Here is a 15684-nt window from a genome sequence, read left to right on the forward strand (position 1 = left end):
AAACATACTTCTATGGATTATTTTGAACTATTTCCTAATCCCAGGGTTTTCCCCTGTTACTGATATCTGTAAGGAGCACTGTAACCTTTTTGTTTGTAAAAAGGGGGACCTCAAGTTTTTGGGAAAAGGGAGAATACTTTGGAAAGGAAATAACCTACTTTATTTTTTGTTTTTTTTTTTCCACAGTGCTGGTTATGTTTTTTTCCCAGGAAGATTTTTTTTCAAAGGGGAAAAGGGGAGTGCCATGCAGACAGGTATTCCACGTATTATTTGACAGAACACAGATTTAGCAACCAGATTTGAAAAGATTTTTGTGCTGCATAGTTTAACATATCTGTTTCTTTCAACAGCAGGCAAAAGTATGAGACGCGGGACATCTGAAGTTTTCACAGATCTTTGAGCCCCTAGACACATATAATATGTAGGTAAAAGCAAATTATTTTGAATGTATCCATCCACCATGCAAGATCAAAGGGCCCAAAGGAATCGAACGTGATAAATAATTGAGATAGATGCCTGAGATGCTTCATTCTTGGCTTTTGAGGGTTGACTTTGTGTCTGGGGGGCCATATCTTTTCTCCTGCTCAGATTAGGAACAATATCATGAATCAGACGAATCTGTTTCCCATTCATGTCTAGTGCCTAAGATATTGAGGCCCCACCACAGTTTCTTTTTTAGCCCTAGCAATTTCTCTCGACCTTGTGGCTATAAATAGGCTTCTCCATCGTTGTATAATGCTTATACCCTCATCCATAGCTTACTTCACTTCCATTGCATTAGCCCCAAAATAAAAAATTCCAAAACTATGATTGCTTTTTCCCCAAGGGCTTTGGGGCCCCCGCATGCTTAGTTTCTTAGATTCTAAAAGAATGTTAGTGATGGAAGATGGCCAGGGGGCAATTGGGGGAGAAGTAACAACCTGTGGCTTTGCAGCTTTGCCGTGGGTTTTTTCACTTGTCTACACCACTGGAGCTTTTTTTGTCTCTCTCCCCCGAGGGTTTCTTTTAGTCATAATCAAATTATGCCCAGACCTCAGGGTGGGGACAAAAGGGAAACTTGCTGTGGTTCTCGCAGCCTAGGGATGAAGTTTTAGCTCTCATCTCTTTTGTGTGTTGTCTGCATGCCTGCTTTTCTGATGGATGTTTGAACAACTGCTTTTAAGAACTGACTGTTGTTTGCAGGAAAGCCCTGTTCTTTTGGGGAAAAAGACAAGCAAGCACAAAAAAGTTGGCCCGATTGCAGGATTCATGTATGATCAAGAATGGGGAATTTCTGAAGTGAAGTGAGAAAGATCTAGCTGACCTAGTCTCTGTTGATTCTTTTTTTTTCTTGATTTTCTTGTTATACAGAAAGGTTAAAGAAGCTGGAATTTGGAATTTTGTAGCTTTTGCAGATTTTGTATAGCATCCCTAAAAGGACGTGCCCCATTTTTTTTATACTCCCTCCATCTCCGAGTAGAAGTTCCAACTGGTTTTGCCACGGGTTTCAAAATCTGGCTGACTCGTTATGTATAGAATAATTTAGTGAAATTCAAGTTTCACTGATATAGTAGTTTTACAACAGACACGATCGAGTGAAATAAGTTATCGGAGTGTAAATAGATAGAATTGGTAGAATATGGATCCTGAGAATATAACTTCAAATAACAAAGATGATACTTTTATTATGGGGCAAGGAGAGAAAGTAGTTACTATTTGTTTATTAAGTACTGCCTTGGTCTATGAAATATAGTCCTGTTTTATAATTTCATTTTGGAAAGAGTTAACATTAGCTTCGGGAACTCCATGGTAATGGGATTTTCTCCGAAGAAACTCCATCCAGATGGCTTTGGTTGATGAAGGGTGGAGATTCAAATCTTCTGCAAGGGCGGGATATCTAGATGAAGCATGGGATTTCATGTGTCAGATGCCAATAGAGCCTGATTCAACGGGGCGCTATTATTGGATCTTGTTGAACCCATGGTAGCCTCACCAGGGAGAGATTGCTGCAAAACAACTCTTCAAGTTGGAACGAGAGTATGTGTTGCTGATGAACATGTTATCATCTAGCATCTGAAAACAAATCATGGGATGCTTACCAAACACCAATTGTTGTTACCAAATCAGAAAGCATCAAAAGATCACATTTCGATATGAATAAAATATATAAAAAATTAAAGTTAAATATTTGAATTTCAAACTGTATAAAATTAATCAGAATTTAATTAAACTTAAATCAATATTTATCCTATTCTATTGAAGTCTATATATAGGAGTACTATGTTTTTAGAGTATATATTTGAGTTTGTTTCACTATGGTTATTCTTAAGGGCTTCAGTTCAGCTATTAATTATTTCAAATTATTAACAAAATAAACAAAGTATTGCTTTCGATCTATTTTCTGAAGAATTCTAAATCCATATTTATAAATTTGTTAGTGGTCAAACGATAAAGTAGTTCTTAAACAATGGATAACCCAAAAATGAAGAAACAAGACAAACTAGTCAAAGAAAACGATACTAATAGTAATAGTTGATCCAAGCATTTCATCTCCACCTACAAGTTTACAACTAAATGAAAGTGCAAATTGACAAAACTCACCTCTAAATAGAAGCACAAAACATGTACTCCACATAACACATATATACATATACATCTACCCAGCCATTTGCAAATAGCAGGGAGATGCTTTGTACATGGATGATTCTTCATCTGCTAACAATAACTTGCTCCATCAAAAACATACAGAGGCACAACAAGAAGGCCTTCTTGAAATGGCGCCGTCTGCATTTTATTATCAACGAAGACTGGGTGGCTGGCTGGTTGAAACTAATCCTCTCATCGCCATTCTCTCTGAGACATCAGCCAAAGACTTGAGGTTGCAGTTGATCAGGGCTTTCACAAAGTAGCATGTTTCGCTTGAGTATTCCCATCCAGCACATCCACAACAAAAGATTCGATCACTTTTGTCCCCACCCTCCCATCAATTACATCGGGATGGACTGTGATTATCGATGAGTAGTTCTGCAATATCCCGCAGTTTTTAAGCATTTTGATCAATCTACTAATCTCCGAATATTGAAGGTTCTTATCGATCGAGCTACTATCAAACTACCCTTGGGTCACATACTCCAAAACATGATAAATAAAAAAAGAACAAGATTGTTACCTTAAGTCTGTGATCACCACCAACAAACTTGACCCCAAGTATGTGTTCTTGATCATCGAGCATTTCCAACCTCTCGGTGCTCGTCGTTGCAGGAGCCCCTGACTTCACATTTACCTCTCGAACACTTCCAATCTTCAGATCACCTTGCACAATGCACCGGCTAACAAAGGGCTTGTACTTTTGTGGCTGATCGAATCTCTAACCAACGACCAAACCTAAACGAATACATAGAAGTCATACCTAATTCAATTTGGAAGCCGTCTAACTATGTACAAGATGAATTGCATCTATTCACATAAAAATAAAGAGCTGAGGCTATTTTCACCCTTTTCTTCCCATTCTAAACATAAAGGATTCAAATAGCCAACAAAACCAAATCCCTAAATTTTAAATTAAGATAATCTAACACCCAAACAGAGACCCCTCCCCCACTAAAAATTTGAGCTTTTCACCTTAAATTCATCATCAAAGCTAAAATTACAGTCAAACCATAAGTTTTGATCAAATCCCACATATCTCCTTAAAGATTTGACCTTTTCCCCTTATAATCTTGAGAATTGACAATGGAAGATCTAAATTCACCATCAAAGCTAAAATTCCATAAGTTTTGATCAAAGCCCACATCTTTGATCTCACTCAAATCTTTTCACATCAAATAATAGTAAATTTCAAGAAAAAAGAAATCCAAAGACAAAAGCAAATTCACAGCTAAAAGTCTAAAACAATCCCCAAAAACACACACCAACACGTGCTAGGTGAGAAAATTACAATGTCAACTGGCGCCTTGATGTGGTTCATCACCAAGAAGAGCACTGATGGTCGCTGGGCTGGTGGCTGTGGTACCTACTCACACACACTGCATCCATTTTTCCCAAATTCAAGAATCAAGAAACTCAATCAACAAAAAAGTTGAAGAATCGATTTTGGGGGGTTGGAAAAAGGGATTAGCAAAGGGTGAGTGCATGCATCTAACTCTAATATTTAATGGGAGTCTTCGTCAGCTAGCACCGACCCGCCCCACCACCACTTGATCACCAAAAGCGCTCTACATTCACTAAACTAAATTTAACTAAATTATCTTTACAAAATGTTTTTATCTCAACCATTTGACATTTATGGATCGTGACACTGACACCACCTTTATTCAACAAAATTATTTGGATGGACGAACAATCGGATTCTCTTATTGGTTAATGGATGGCTTTTCTAGTCACTTCCACATAATTACAAAAGATTTTTATCACATACTGGAATTTTATGTTATAAGTATTTAAAGAAAAATATTACTACTGGTATTTCTTGTGAGATACCGATCGATATCTTAAAACTCCATTTACAACGATTCTTTTGACCATTGACTTCACTTATTTTAATAATTACTCGCCCAAAAAAAAAATATGGGCCTTGAAAACTGCATAATTATTAATGTAAATTGGTAAAATAAAAGAAATGTAGAAAGAAAAGATAATTGAAATTTTGTTCATGCAGAATGGGGCTCACATTTTGAAAAATAAAAACATAGTAATAACAAATATAGATATGGACTAATTTTATGGGATGGATTAAAATAAAAAAAAATTAAATTTTTTATGATGAATGAAGTTGTATAAAATTAGTAAATTATACTAATAAAATAGAAATAGACGAAAAATTATAATATTATTAATACAAGAATGGGTCTAACATCGTTATAGTAATTTATGAAAAACATAATATAGCAAATTTCTGTGGATGAAACGAAAATGACAAAAACATGCCTATTAATAGTAGATGGTAATATATAGATTATTAGATTTGGCATCATATGCAAAATATCGAGTTATGTCCGACAAATTACAAAAATAAAACTTGACCCCATTCGTTCACATGACTCATAATAAAATTACAAAATATAAAAATCATCCAAATCTAGTGGTGGCAAAATGAGTAGCGGGTAATGGGTAATTAATTTCGATCCACCCTAGGGTTTTGTGCTTCATTCTGAGCGAAAGCTTGAGAAAGCAGTAGGGATCGGTAATGCGTTTTAGAGTTTACGGTGTAGATATCTGCATTATCCTGATAGGTATCCGTTAGATCCGATAATACCAGTTTTTAATAGTATTAGCATATTATCTTAATACTTCTAGTTCCATATTAATAGACGTGTTTCAAATAGTTAAAGTGGAGAAAAAACAAGTAAATAGTTAAATAATAATAGCCTTATACGCACTCATTTTGAAAAATTAAAAATATATAGTTAGAATTTGAGGAAAAATAAAGTAAGAGAGATAATAATGTAGAAGAGTATTTCTATTATTATTTTTTCAAAATGAGTGAGAAAATGAAATCGCTTTATTAAGGTGGAACAAAAGGAAATCTATCTAGATTCTTTTAAACATTTATATATTAACGACATCTGATTGAAAACTCACAACTAGATAGGTGTTCCCAACTTTTATTCTCAATCTATTCAACGTTTACCATCGATATTAATAAAGTAAATTAGGAACATTGACAGCGGTTGATTAGTTTTCAAATTTTTATTAGGATTGTCAAGATCGGATCGGACACAGCGGGTATCAGTATCGGGATGCAGGGCGAGTATGAAAACAACAATTTGTTAAAATCAGATCTTGAACCAGCAGAATTGCTTTCGCCACCCCTATCCAAATCGAATCCTGGACAAGGGGCAAAAAAAAATAAGAAAGGCAACTAAGACAATAATTCACCGAGGCATTCTAGTATTGGTACAAAGGGTTTGAGGATAAGGAATCAAGAACCACAAATGATGATAGAATTGATTATTATGCGCCCTAGCTCTTTTTCCCTTTGGCCAATTGCATTACTTTGTTTATCAAGAAAGTTAGGTTTCATGTGATTTGGGCAAGCCTTTTGCATTCATGGGGCCTAATGTAGTTTGTCTCTTTACTTTGGTTGTTGAGTGTAGTTGCAATCCTTGCATGGAACACTTGTCACTCGTCGTGGGGTTGCTCCAACTTGGGAAGTATATTTGACCAAGTCTATAGGACACTTGTCGCCCTCTTGGTTTTTTGGTGAATTTTATTTAATTATCATATTGTTTAGTGACCAATGCAAAAAAAAAATATTAATAGGGACGCCCTTCCTCTCAGTGAGGGATTAAAGTTCCACTCATCGTTATGTTTGTATTATGACTGATACCACAATACTTGAGGTGTGGCTGTCGATTTGTTAAACAAAATAATTACGGGATGTAGTTCAAGATTGAGTATTGAGATTATTTTAGTTAGATAGAATGGCGATGACTAATTAGATATGATTATTCATTTAGTATTGAGTTGTGAGATTCAATTCAGAACCAAACACAATATATACATATTTACCTGATATATATAATCTTGCAAACCGTCAGTGAGTATTGTTTTGTGCAATATATATGTAAGCGCGTATGTATGAATTTAACTATTAGGAGTATATGATAAACTTGACGATGTTATAACGGCATTTATGAAAAAAAATATTCTATCCATCCACAAAAATATACCACTTTTATTTTTGGAGTCCCAAAAAAAATATCATTTCTAAAACGGAAAGTTCTTCTCATACTTTCGCCACTTCACCTCTCTTCCATATTTTATTCATTTTTTTTCCAGTATCTCTTACATTACCAATTTTCATTAAAACCCGTATGTAGTCGTCCAAAATAAGATATTTTTTTATTAATGACATTTATAAAAAATAAATACTTAAAAGTTGATAAATGAGTTCCATGGCATATTTTTCTAATGACAGATTCGACATGATCATATGATTATGTTAAATAGGTAAAAGCATATTACTACTATGTATGGGTTGTGTGTTACAATATCATAATTGCATATTAGTTGTCATTTTTCTATATATGTACTTAGAAGAATATATCTCAAATTTGCTTTGTTTAAATATGGTGATTTTTGTTAGATGGATTAAACAGTTTATAGTTGCAGATATTTTCCACTTGAGATTGAGATTTGACTAATGTTGGCTTACTTAGTTGACTGTAGAAAATTTTCTAGATCTATAGCAAATACATCCACGTCATAACACGTGTAAAGGTTTAGCACATATGAAAGTATATGCTTTTATTCTTTTGGTATATATTTGTTATTTAGATTTGAACTTTGGTTAATGCCATTAATTTATCGTGTCGTTGGGCATCCCAGTATTCAGCTAAGCTGAGAAGCTCGATTTGGTATGCGTCTCGCTAAATAGTGATTTGATGTTCCAACCATTTACACAAAACTCAAACTTACTGCAAAACCAATCCCATTATAGGTTTTTGAAGAAAAAATATCTATCTTTAGGTTTGCACTAAAAGTATAACAAAAATACTATTCATAGTTTGAGTTATTGCATTCAAGTCCAAATCAATTTATATTTATCAAAATAGAAAAAGTGAAGAAAGAAAAATTAAAATACAGAGAAAAAACTTTCAGCGAATAGAGAGCGGCTTGGAGAATATGAAACTGTGAATTAACCTAATATTCTAATCTTATTAATATTTGATTTAGTTATTAAATAATGGGCTGGCTCATATTAATATTATATTATTTAATATACTTAAAAAGATATACTATTATTTATAATACAAAGAGCAGTCACTTTTATACTACATAACCCAATTTTACTATATAGTTTAATTACTAATCGTACATATAGTATGAAAACAATTATTTTATTAGTTAATTAAATACTATACGGACATTAATATATTCAAATAAAATATGCTATCAAATATAAAAAAAATAGTTAAACATTAGTAATTAAAACGACGCATAATATAGAAATTCTAAAATAGAGAAAGATAAACCAAATACATAAACTAAAAATAGAAGACTAATAATTAAAATTACAACAACTAATAAAAACATAATCTAATGTAAATGATTGGAGCAAAATCAATATTTAGTGTGAGATTTATACTAAAATAGGTTTGAGTTTAGTGGAATGGTTGGAGATGGTCTAAGCAACACCACTATAAAGTATACATTGTAAAGTATATTTTTCATAGCTATAAAATTATCAATATTTGTGAGGACGAAAGCCCGTACCATCAAGTGCGCAATAAAATTAATTTTTTGAAATCTCAAATCTTAGAGACAACAAATATACATTAAATGAAGGTGATTTTGACTTTTGAGTGGAGAAATATCATTACACTGTATCAAGTAAAAAAGAAGAGACATTTCATATCATGCTTTATTAAGGAATTAACCCAAGTTACAGAGCATATCTATTAGGCATGAGAAAACGTGTCGATATGTTACTACCCTCAAAGGAATTTCACATGGATGAAGAATATATTGTCGCCATATTATGATAGTATTAGGTAAAATGTAAATCCTTAATTTACCAAACTTGCAAAAGTTATCCATCTTCGTTTTAAGGCCTTTAATGTGCTGACAAATTCCAAATGTGAGTCTCAATTGGTTGACTTTGAAAATATGATATTGAGGTAAATGGATTTTTTAGAATAAGATTTTTTTTTGGTTTTTCTCCATTTATCAACTTCTTTTCTTATTTACTTTCAAAATATATAAATGGATCAAACTTCCCACCTAAGATTTAAAACTCATATTAAAACACTAGTCGCATATCTTCTAAAACTTGCCCCGCCCTACTCCTTCTCCCCTTTGTCGAACGCAAATAATTCTCAAATTAACGAAAGTAAAGAAGCAAAAGATACAAGAATTTAAAGAAACGCAATAGACTTACGACTAGTATGGTGATGCTAGCTCCAATTAATCACAAAGCTACAATATCCCATAGCCTCATCTCCTCATCTTTATCCTGGTAGCTTGCTTTTGGTTGCTACCACGGATTATTATCTTTGTTCAGTTTATCAACCTCCTCTTTGCTCATTTTCAACATAATTATTGATTTGGAATTGAATTCCAATTCAATTCAATTCCAAATCCTCCAATTCCACAATTTGAATTTCATATCAAAAGTAGTGGAATTCTAAATATTCACACACTACACATTTTCACACACTACACACATTTCACACACCGACACATTTCACATACTACACACATTTCACATATTTCACACACCACACACACTACACACACTACACACATTTCACACACTACACATTTTCACACACTACACATTTCACACACTACACTTTTTTCACACACTACATACATTTCACACACTACACACATTTCTCAAACTTCACACACTACACTTTTTTCACACACTACATACATTTCACACACTACACACATTTCACACACTACAAAACTACACTTTTTCACACACTACATACATTTCACACACTACACACATTTCACACACTACACATTTTTCACACTACACACATTTCATATATTTACACACACTACACACACTTCACACATTTGACTCAACTTTATTTTACCCAAATAATACCCGTTAATGTACAAAGGTTATCGTAGAAAACAACAAGCAAGATTATATCGTATCCTACAGACAATTTAGTGTAAACCTAAGTACCATGAACAAATTTCAACTACTATCCAGACGATCCGATTTTTGGTTTGAAACTAACACTACTAAAAGCATATAAATCAAAGATTAAAAGAAAAACACTTAAACAAGAGAACAAAGAAGCAAAGGTTTCACATAGATGAGAAATATGCAGAATCATATGATCCGAAAACAACTCATACCTAACTCAACCGACATTCAATTACCATTTAAAGTCTCCGAATTGTTGAATCAATCACATATATGAATTTAACCTTTCCCAAGGTGAGAAACCTGCATTAAATGTAACAATTGAAGTCCCCTTCTAATTCTAGGACTTAACTCCCAATGATCGATTAGATTAATGAACCACTCTAATCTCAACTCTCCCGAGTTTTATTTAATTAAGGTGTAATTATTCCTATTTCCGCATTAATTATTTCACCTCCCCATTACTCTAAGAAACCTACACTACCAATTGGTGATCAAGCAATTGACATGAAAAACAAGAATAAACCAAACAATTACAAGAGCTAGATAAAAATGAAATTAATTGGATTAAAACTATGAATCAATGATCTTCACCAAGAATTCACATAAGAAGTTTAGCTACTCATATTCATGGAAGAAAACAAGTCTAAACTAAAGAAAACAATGGAAAACATGATACGGAGTACAATCGGCTGAGGTTAATCTTCAATCTTCTTCCAAGAGGCTGAGTAGAAGTGGTTAGTTTCACTGCGGTAGAGAATGCGAGTTCTTCTAGCTTTTCTTTCTTATTCTCCTCTTCTAAAATCGCATTTCACAATAAAAAATCGCCGAAATACGTACCCGCCGGCGGATTGTTGTACTGAAAATCACCCGCGGTAGACTCTTTCTATCTCTGAATTCGCAGGCCAAATTGTGCCACCTGTCGGGTGGGACTTCTTCCGAGCTCTCTCGGAATTGCGCAGTTTTTTAAATTCCACCCGCTCGGGTGGCTTTTCTCGACAAAACCTCACCCGGTCCAAGACCCTCTTGCACCCCATTTTTGCCCATTTTGTCTAAGACACTCAACAAACACGTGAACTCCAAAACATATAGTAATTAGAGGAAATAACCATTTTGAGCACAAAAACTCAACAATTAAGCATATCAACACACCAATCATGACACTAAAATGCGAGTTTGTCAACATTTCACACACTACACTTTTTCACACACTACTTACATTTCACACACTATACAAATTTCACACACTACACATATTTAACACACTACACACGCTACACTTTTTCACACATTACACACATTTCACACACTACACATCACACATTTCACACATTTCAAACACTACACACATTTCACACACTACAAATTTTTCACACACTACACACACTACACATATTGGAGGGCGAGAATGGTAATATCATGGTATATTTTATTCAATAAATATTTTTTTTAATTTTTAATTTAATATTTATTTTTTATTTTTTTTATTTTTATAATTTTTTTTAATTTTTTTAAAAAAATATAATTTTTTAATTTTTCACTACATATACAATTCATGTCAACTACACACGTATAATGTCAACTTTGTGTACAATCCATGTCAACTACATACACGATTCATGTCAACTACACAGTATAATGTCAATATGTGTATCAATCCATGTCAACTACATCACATTATGTTCAACTACACACTTATAATGTCAACTATGGGTAGTTGGATACAATCCATGTCAACTATATATACAATTCATGTCAACTATATGTACAATTCATGTCAAAAAATATTTATTGCATAAAGTTGTTGACATTTGATGTGTAGTTGACATGAATTGTATATGTAGTTGACAAAAAAAATAAAAAATAAATTTTTTTTAAAAAAAAAAGTTTTTAAAAAATTTAAAAAAATTTAATTAAAAAAATGTGTGAAATGTGTGTATATGTAAAGTGTGTATGTGTGTAGTGAAATGTGTGCAATGTACCTAGACGACTCCAATGTATGAAATGTGTGTAGTGTGTGAAATGTATGAATTTGTAGTGTGTGTAGTGAAATGTGTGTGAAATGTACTTAGACGACCCAATGTGTGAAATGTGTAATGAAATGTGTGTGAAATGTGTGTAGACGACCCAAATGTGAAATGTGTAGTGTGTGTAGTGTGTAAAATGTGTGTAGTGTGTGAAATGTGTGTAGTGTGTGAAAATTTTGAAATGTGTGTTGTGTGATATTTATCAAACATGTCGATTCTTATTTTACCAAACATAGAATTTGGAATTGAATTATAATTCAATTCCTTCTAGTCATAATTAAATTCGCATGATAAACGGCAGCCTAAATTCTTAGGACCCCTACTATATACTACATTGGGAGTACTATAGTAAGTTAATGAACTATGACAACTTAACAATAGGCCCAAATTCATATAATCTGTTGCATATTAACAATAGGCCCAATATCATATATTATGTTGTACAAAATTCAACATTTAAATGGCATAAATCTATTTTTGTTAATTTCTAAAATCAATTGTGCGACGAAATTGTATCTTGTAGCACAACAATAAGATACTAGATTATAAGACAATATTTTCTGATATTCTTTGAATTATGTGGATCTATTGATCTATCCACATATAAATTTAAATGAATCCAAGATCCAAGTCTGATATAAAAAATGCAAAAGGAAATGTATAAGATTATGCAATTTGTAAAATATACAATTTAGAGAGCAAAAATAATTATAAATGCAAAAACAATGCACGTAAAAAATCATTGAAGTTTTAATGCATAACTTCAAGCTTTATTAATATTTTGAAAATCAGATAGATAAGTGATTCGGTGAAAGTGAAACTATCGATTTAAGCCACTAGTCGTATCGGAAAAAAAAAAATAACACATTAGAAAACCCTAGTATTGGATCTTAACAACATTAAATGACAATAGGTCAAACAATTTTTTTATCAAAATAAAATTAATATAACAACAAATCAAAGTTATAAGACAAAAACATGAATTAAAAGATGATTTACTGCACTATGTTGTGGCTATACGAGAACCACACTTTGCAATGATCCAATAATTAAAACATTTGATAATGTTAAAAGAGCATATGGTTTTAAAAATTATATTAAAATACTAACATAATATTCATTCATCTGATCATTTTAAATATGAAGGAAACAAACACACCATTAAGTGTTCCCCAATATATTATCTAGTTATGCTCTGAAAATACATGTAGTTTGTAGTCAAAGGGAGGAGTACTTGCTAGACAATGATATCATTTTAAATTTTTCTAAGAGTATATAATGTATTAAATTGAGTATTAAGTAGCATTTGTCATTGACCTACTTAATGAAATGTAGCATTTGTTAATGAAGAGCACCACGATTCATATCTTATCTAGAAGTAGGATGTCAATCGGGCCACTGGTGGATTTGAGCCAATCCTATTGGGATTGCGTCAATCGAAGCGGCTAATCAGTTGTGATTTCTTTCGGTTAAAAGGTTCGACTCCTAACTCTAAAAGCTCGGGTTTCGGCTAGCCCAGAAGTTAATCGGGTTGCTACCGATAATATTAATATGCGATCAATCCAATAAATAAGGATTAAAATTACTAATATTCATACAATGAAAAATATTTAATTATGATATATTTGAGATATATGCTTAAACTCAATCATAAACATGATCAAATACTAATATCGAGATATTTCAGGAATTTTAATGTATGTTTTAGAAATTTAAATATATTTTTTTAGTGAATTTGAAGTTTTTAATTTATTTATCAATTATTATATTAATAAAAATTCAATATATAATTTGTATATTTAATTATAAAATTGAAAGTTATATTTTTAATTAAAATTAATTGATGAAGTGTCAATTTTGAGTAAAAAAATAGAATAATAAAATTTTTTTTTGGGTTTCCCGGATCAAATTATGAGTTTTCGGTCCGCCCTAGCGAGTCGGGTTAATCGGATGGCTAATCGGGTTTTGATTTTATCTATAAATTTTCTACTTCCTAACCCTATAAATTTAATTTGGTATTCGGACACCACGAGTTACTTGGCTAATTGAATCCCTATCTAAGTCATATGTTGAATATTATAGTATCAACGAAATTTCTAACTACAAATTTAGGTGCAACCTTAAAAGGAAAGAAAAACAGAATACCTAACAATACAATTTTACGCAATTAAGAACCATAATATAGGTACCACTCAAGCCATCTTATTGATTGAAATGTGATGATATAAATATTACTCCTATAAAAAAATGTACCATAGTATTTTAAAAGGCTAGGCCCAAGCAGCAAAACTCTCAGTCCGCATACAACTAGGGCTTCTCCCAACTTTTATAAATTACTAGTAGTACCAAGTACTCCACTAAATCAAGAATTTTTATAAAGACTGTTATCAACTTCCCCCGGTCTTATAATAAAAGTCCTATTTATTTTGGGTATGATTTAAAGAAATGTGAAAAAATTAAATGAATAAATTAGTAAAATATGGGGACACTTATATAAAAGTATATTAAATTTATAATAAAATAAAGTAAAATAAATTAGTGGAATATAAAATTTATATATTTTATAGTGAAAAAAATGGACTAAGACTCTTAGTCTGAGATAAAACAAAAAGTGTAAAATAGAGAAGGAGAGAGTATTATATTTATAAAGGTAGTTTTTAAAAAAGTGTAAAATAGAGAAGGAAAAGAGTATTATATTTATAAAGGTAGTTATTTATTGGCACAATTAATTTTACTATTTCCGAGTGTGGAATAACATATCTCCAATCATATTATTAATTCTTGTTTCTATCTTTAGTTCTTTTTCTCGTCATCATTTTCCCAAAAAAATTGCTCCCCCATTTCCACACACTCAAAAAAATCAAATTCCTCACAACGTCAAATAAGGTTCAACATCTTCTCCTCCTGAAAAATCCCAATTTTTTCACCCCTTCACACTTCGCCAGAATAGAAACTAATACCCCAATCATTTTTCATCCGTCTTCTAAAAATTGCGATCTTGTACTTCCTTTTTTTCTGGAAAGGAATATTGATTGGTGTAATTGGAATTATCCTCGGCATTGCCGGATTTTTTAGAAACCGGGTTTCAATTAGGTTTGGTTTCAGATTAGTTGATCAATTTTGTCCCCTTTTTAGCTTTTAGGTTGGGTCTTGGGTGTTTCTTTAAGTAATAGTATATCTTTCGGGGAAGAACGGTATTGAATTTCTTGTTTAATCATACCATTTATTGCAATTTTTCTGAGTATTATCAGTATATGTATCATAAATTTGGGACGCCTACTGGTGCTTCTTTCCACATTAGGGTTAGATTCAGGAGAAAAGGTCCGTTTTTGTTGCTTCAAGTTGCATTTTTGTTGGTGGGTTGAGTAAGTTTGGCCAATATATATCTGAAAAGAAATTGGTGGTCCTTGTTTTGTTGGTATAAGTATTATTAGTTCTGGTTTAGAGAAGGTGATAGTGTATGGGAGAACAGGAAGGATGGGCAGAGACAGTTGAGCCATTGCCCAATGGGCTCTTACCTGGGCAGGGCCCGTCATGCGTGCCCTGGATACAGAGCGGTGGATAAGCGGAGAAGCGGACTGCAGAGCTCATTGCCTGCATTCAACCCAACCAGCTATCTGGGGGCGAAGGAATGCTGTCGCAGATTATGTGCAGCGCTCATCATGATGCTTCCCATGTCAGGTTTTTGGGAAATGCAGAGTTCTTTTTGTAGTCTTGCTATATTCAATTTTAAAGTGGTGCTATAAATGAGGTTGCTTTTGCAAAATTACATAATACTCAGTTCATATAATGATGGAGCTCTTTTCCAGAATGGTTTTGTATGCAGCTAGACTTTATCTTGCAATGTTTTCTATTTTGTATTTTCTCCTGGTGCACAATTATTGACACAAAACCGATCAAGTACTGGTTTGTGTACAATGATGGCCTCCAACAGTTAGCAATGTATTGATATTCGTTTTCCTGACTCATTATAATTTCATGGAAATGATACGCTGTCTATTTCCAGGTAACTTTTTCAGAATACGAAGTGCATTTGCTTTTGGAGCTAAGAGACTGGCACGGTTACTT

General features: G+C 32.7%; 1 pseudogene; it reads right to left on the minus strand.

Moving 5' to 3' along the window:
• Positions 1-2721: 2721 nt before the first annotated feature.
• LOC125199012 lies at positions 2722-15152 on the minus strand (annotated as a pseudogene).
• Positions 15153-15684: the final 532 nt, after the last annotated feature.

The sequence above is a fragment of the Salvia hispanica genome, unplaced genomic scaffold, assembly GCF_023119035.1.
Source record: "Salvia hispanica cultivar TCC Black 2014 unplaced genomic scaffold, UniMelb_Shisp_WGS_1.0 HiC_scaffold_349, whole genome shotgun sequence".
In the NCBI taxonomy this organism is placed as follows: domain Eukaryota; kingdom Viridiplantae; phylum Streptophyta; class Magnoliopsida; order Lamiales; family Lamiaceae; genus Salvia; species Salvia hispanica.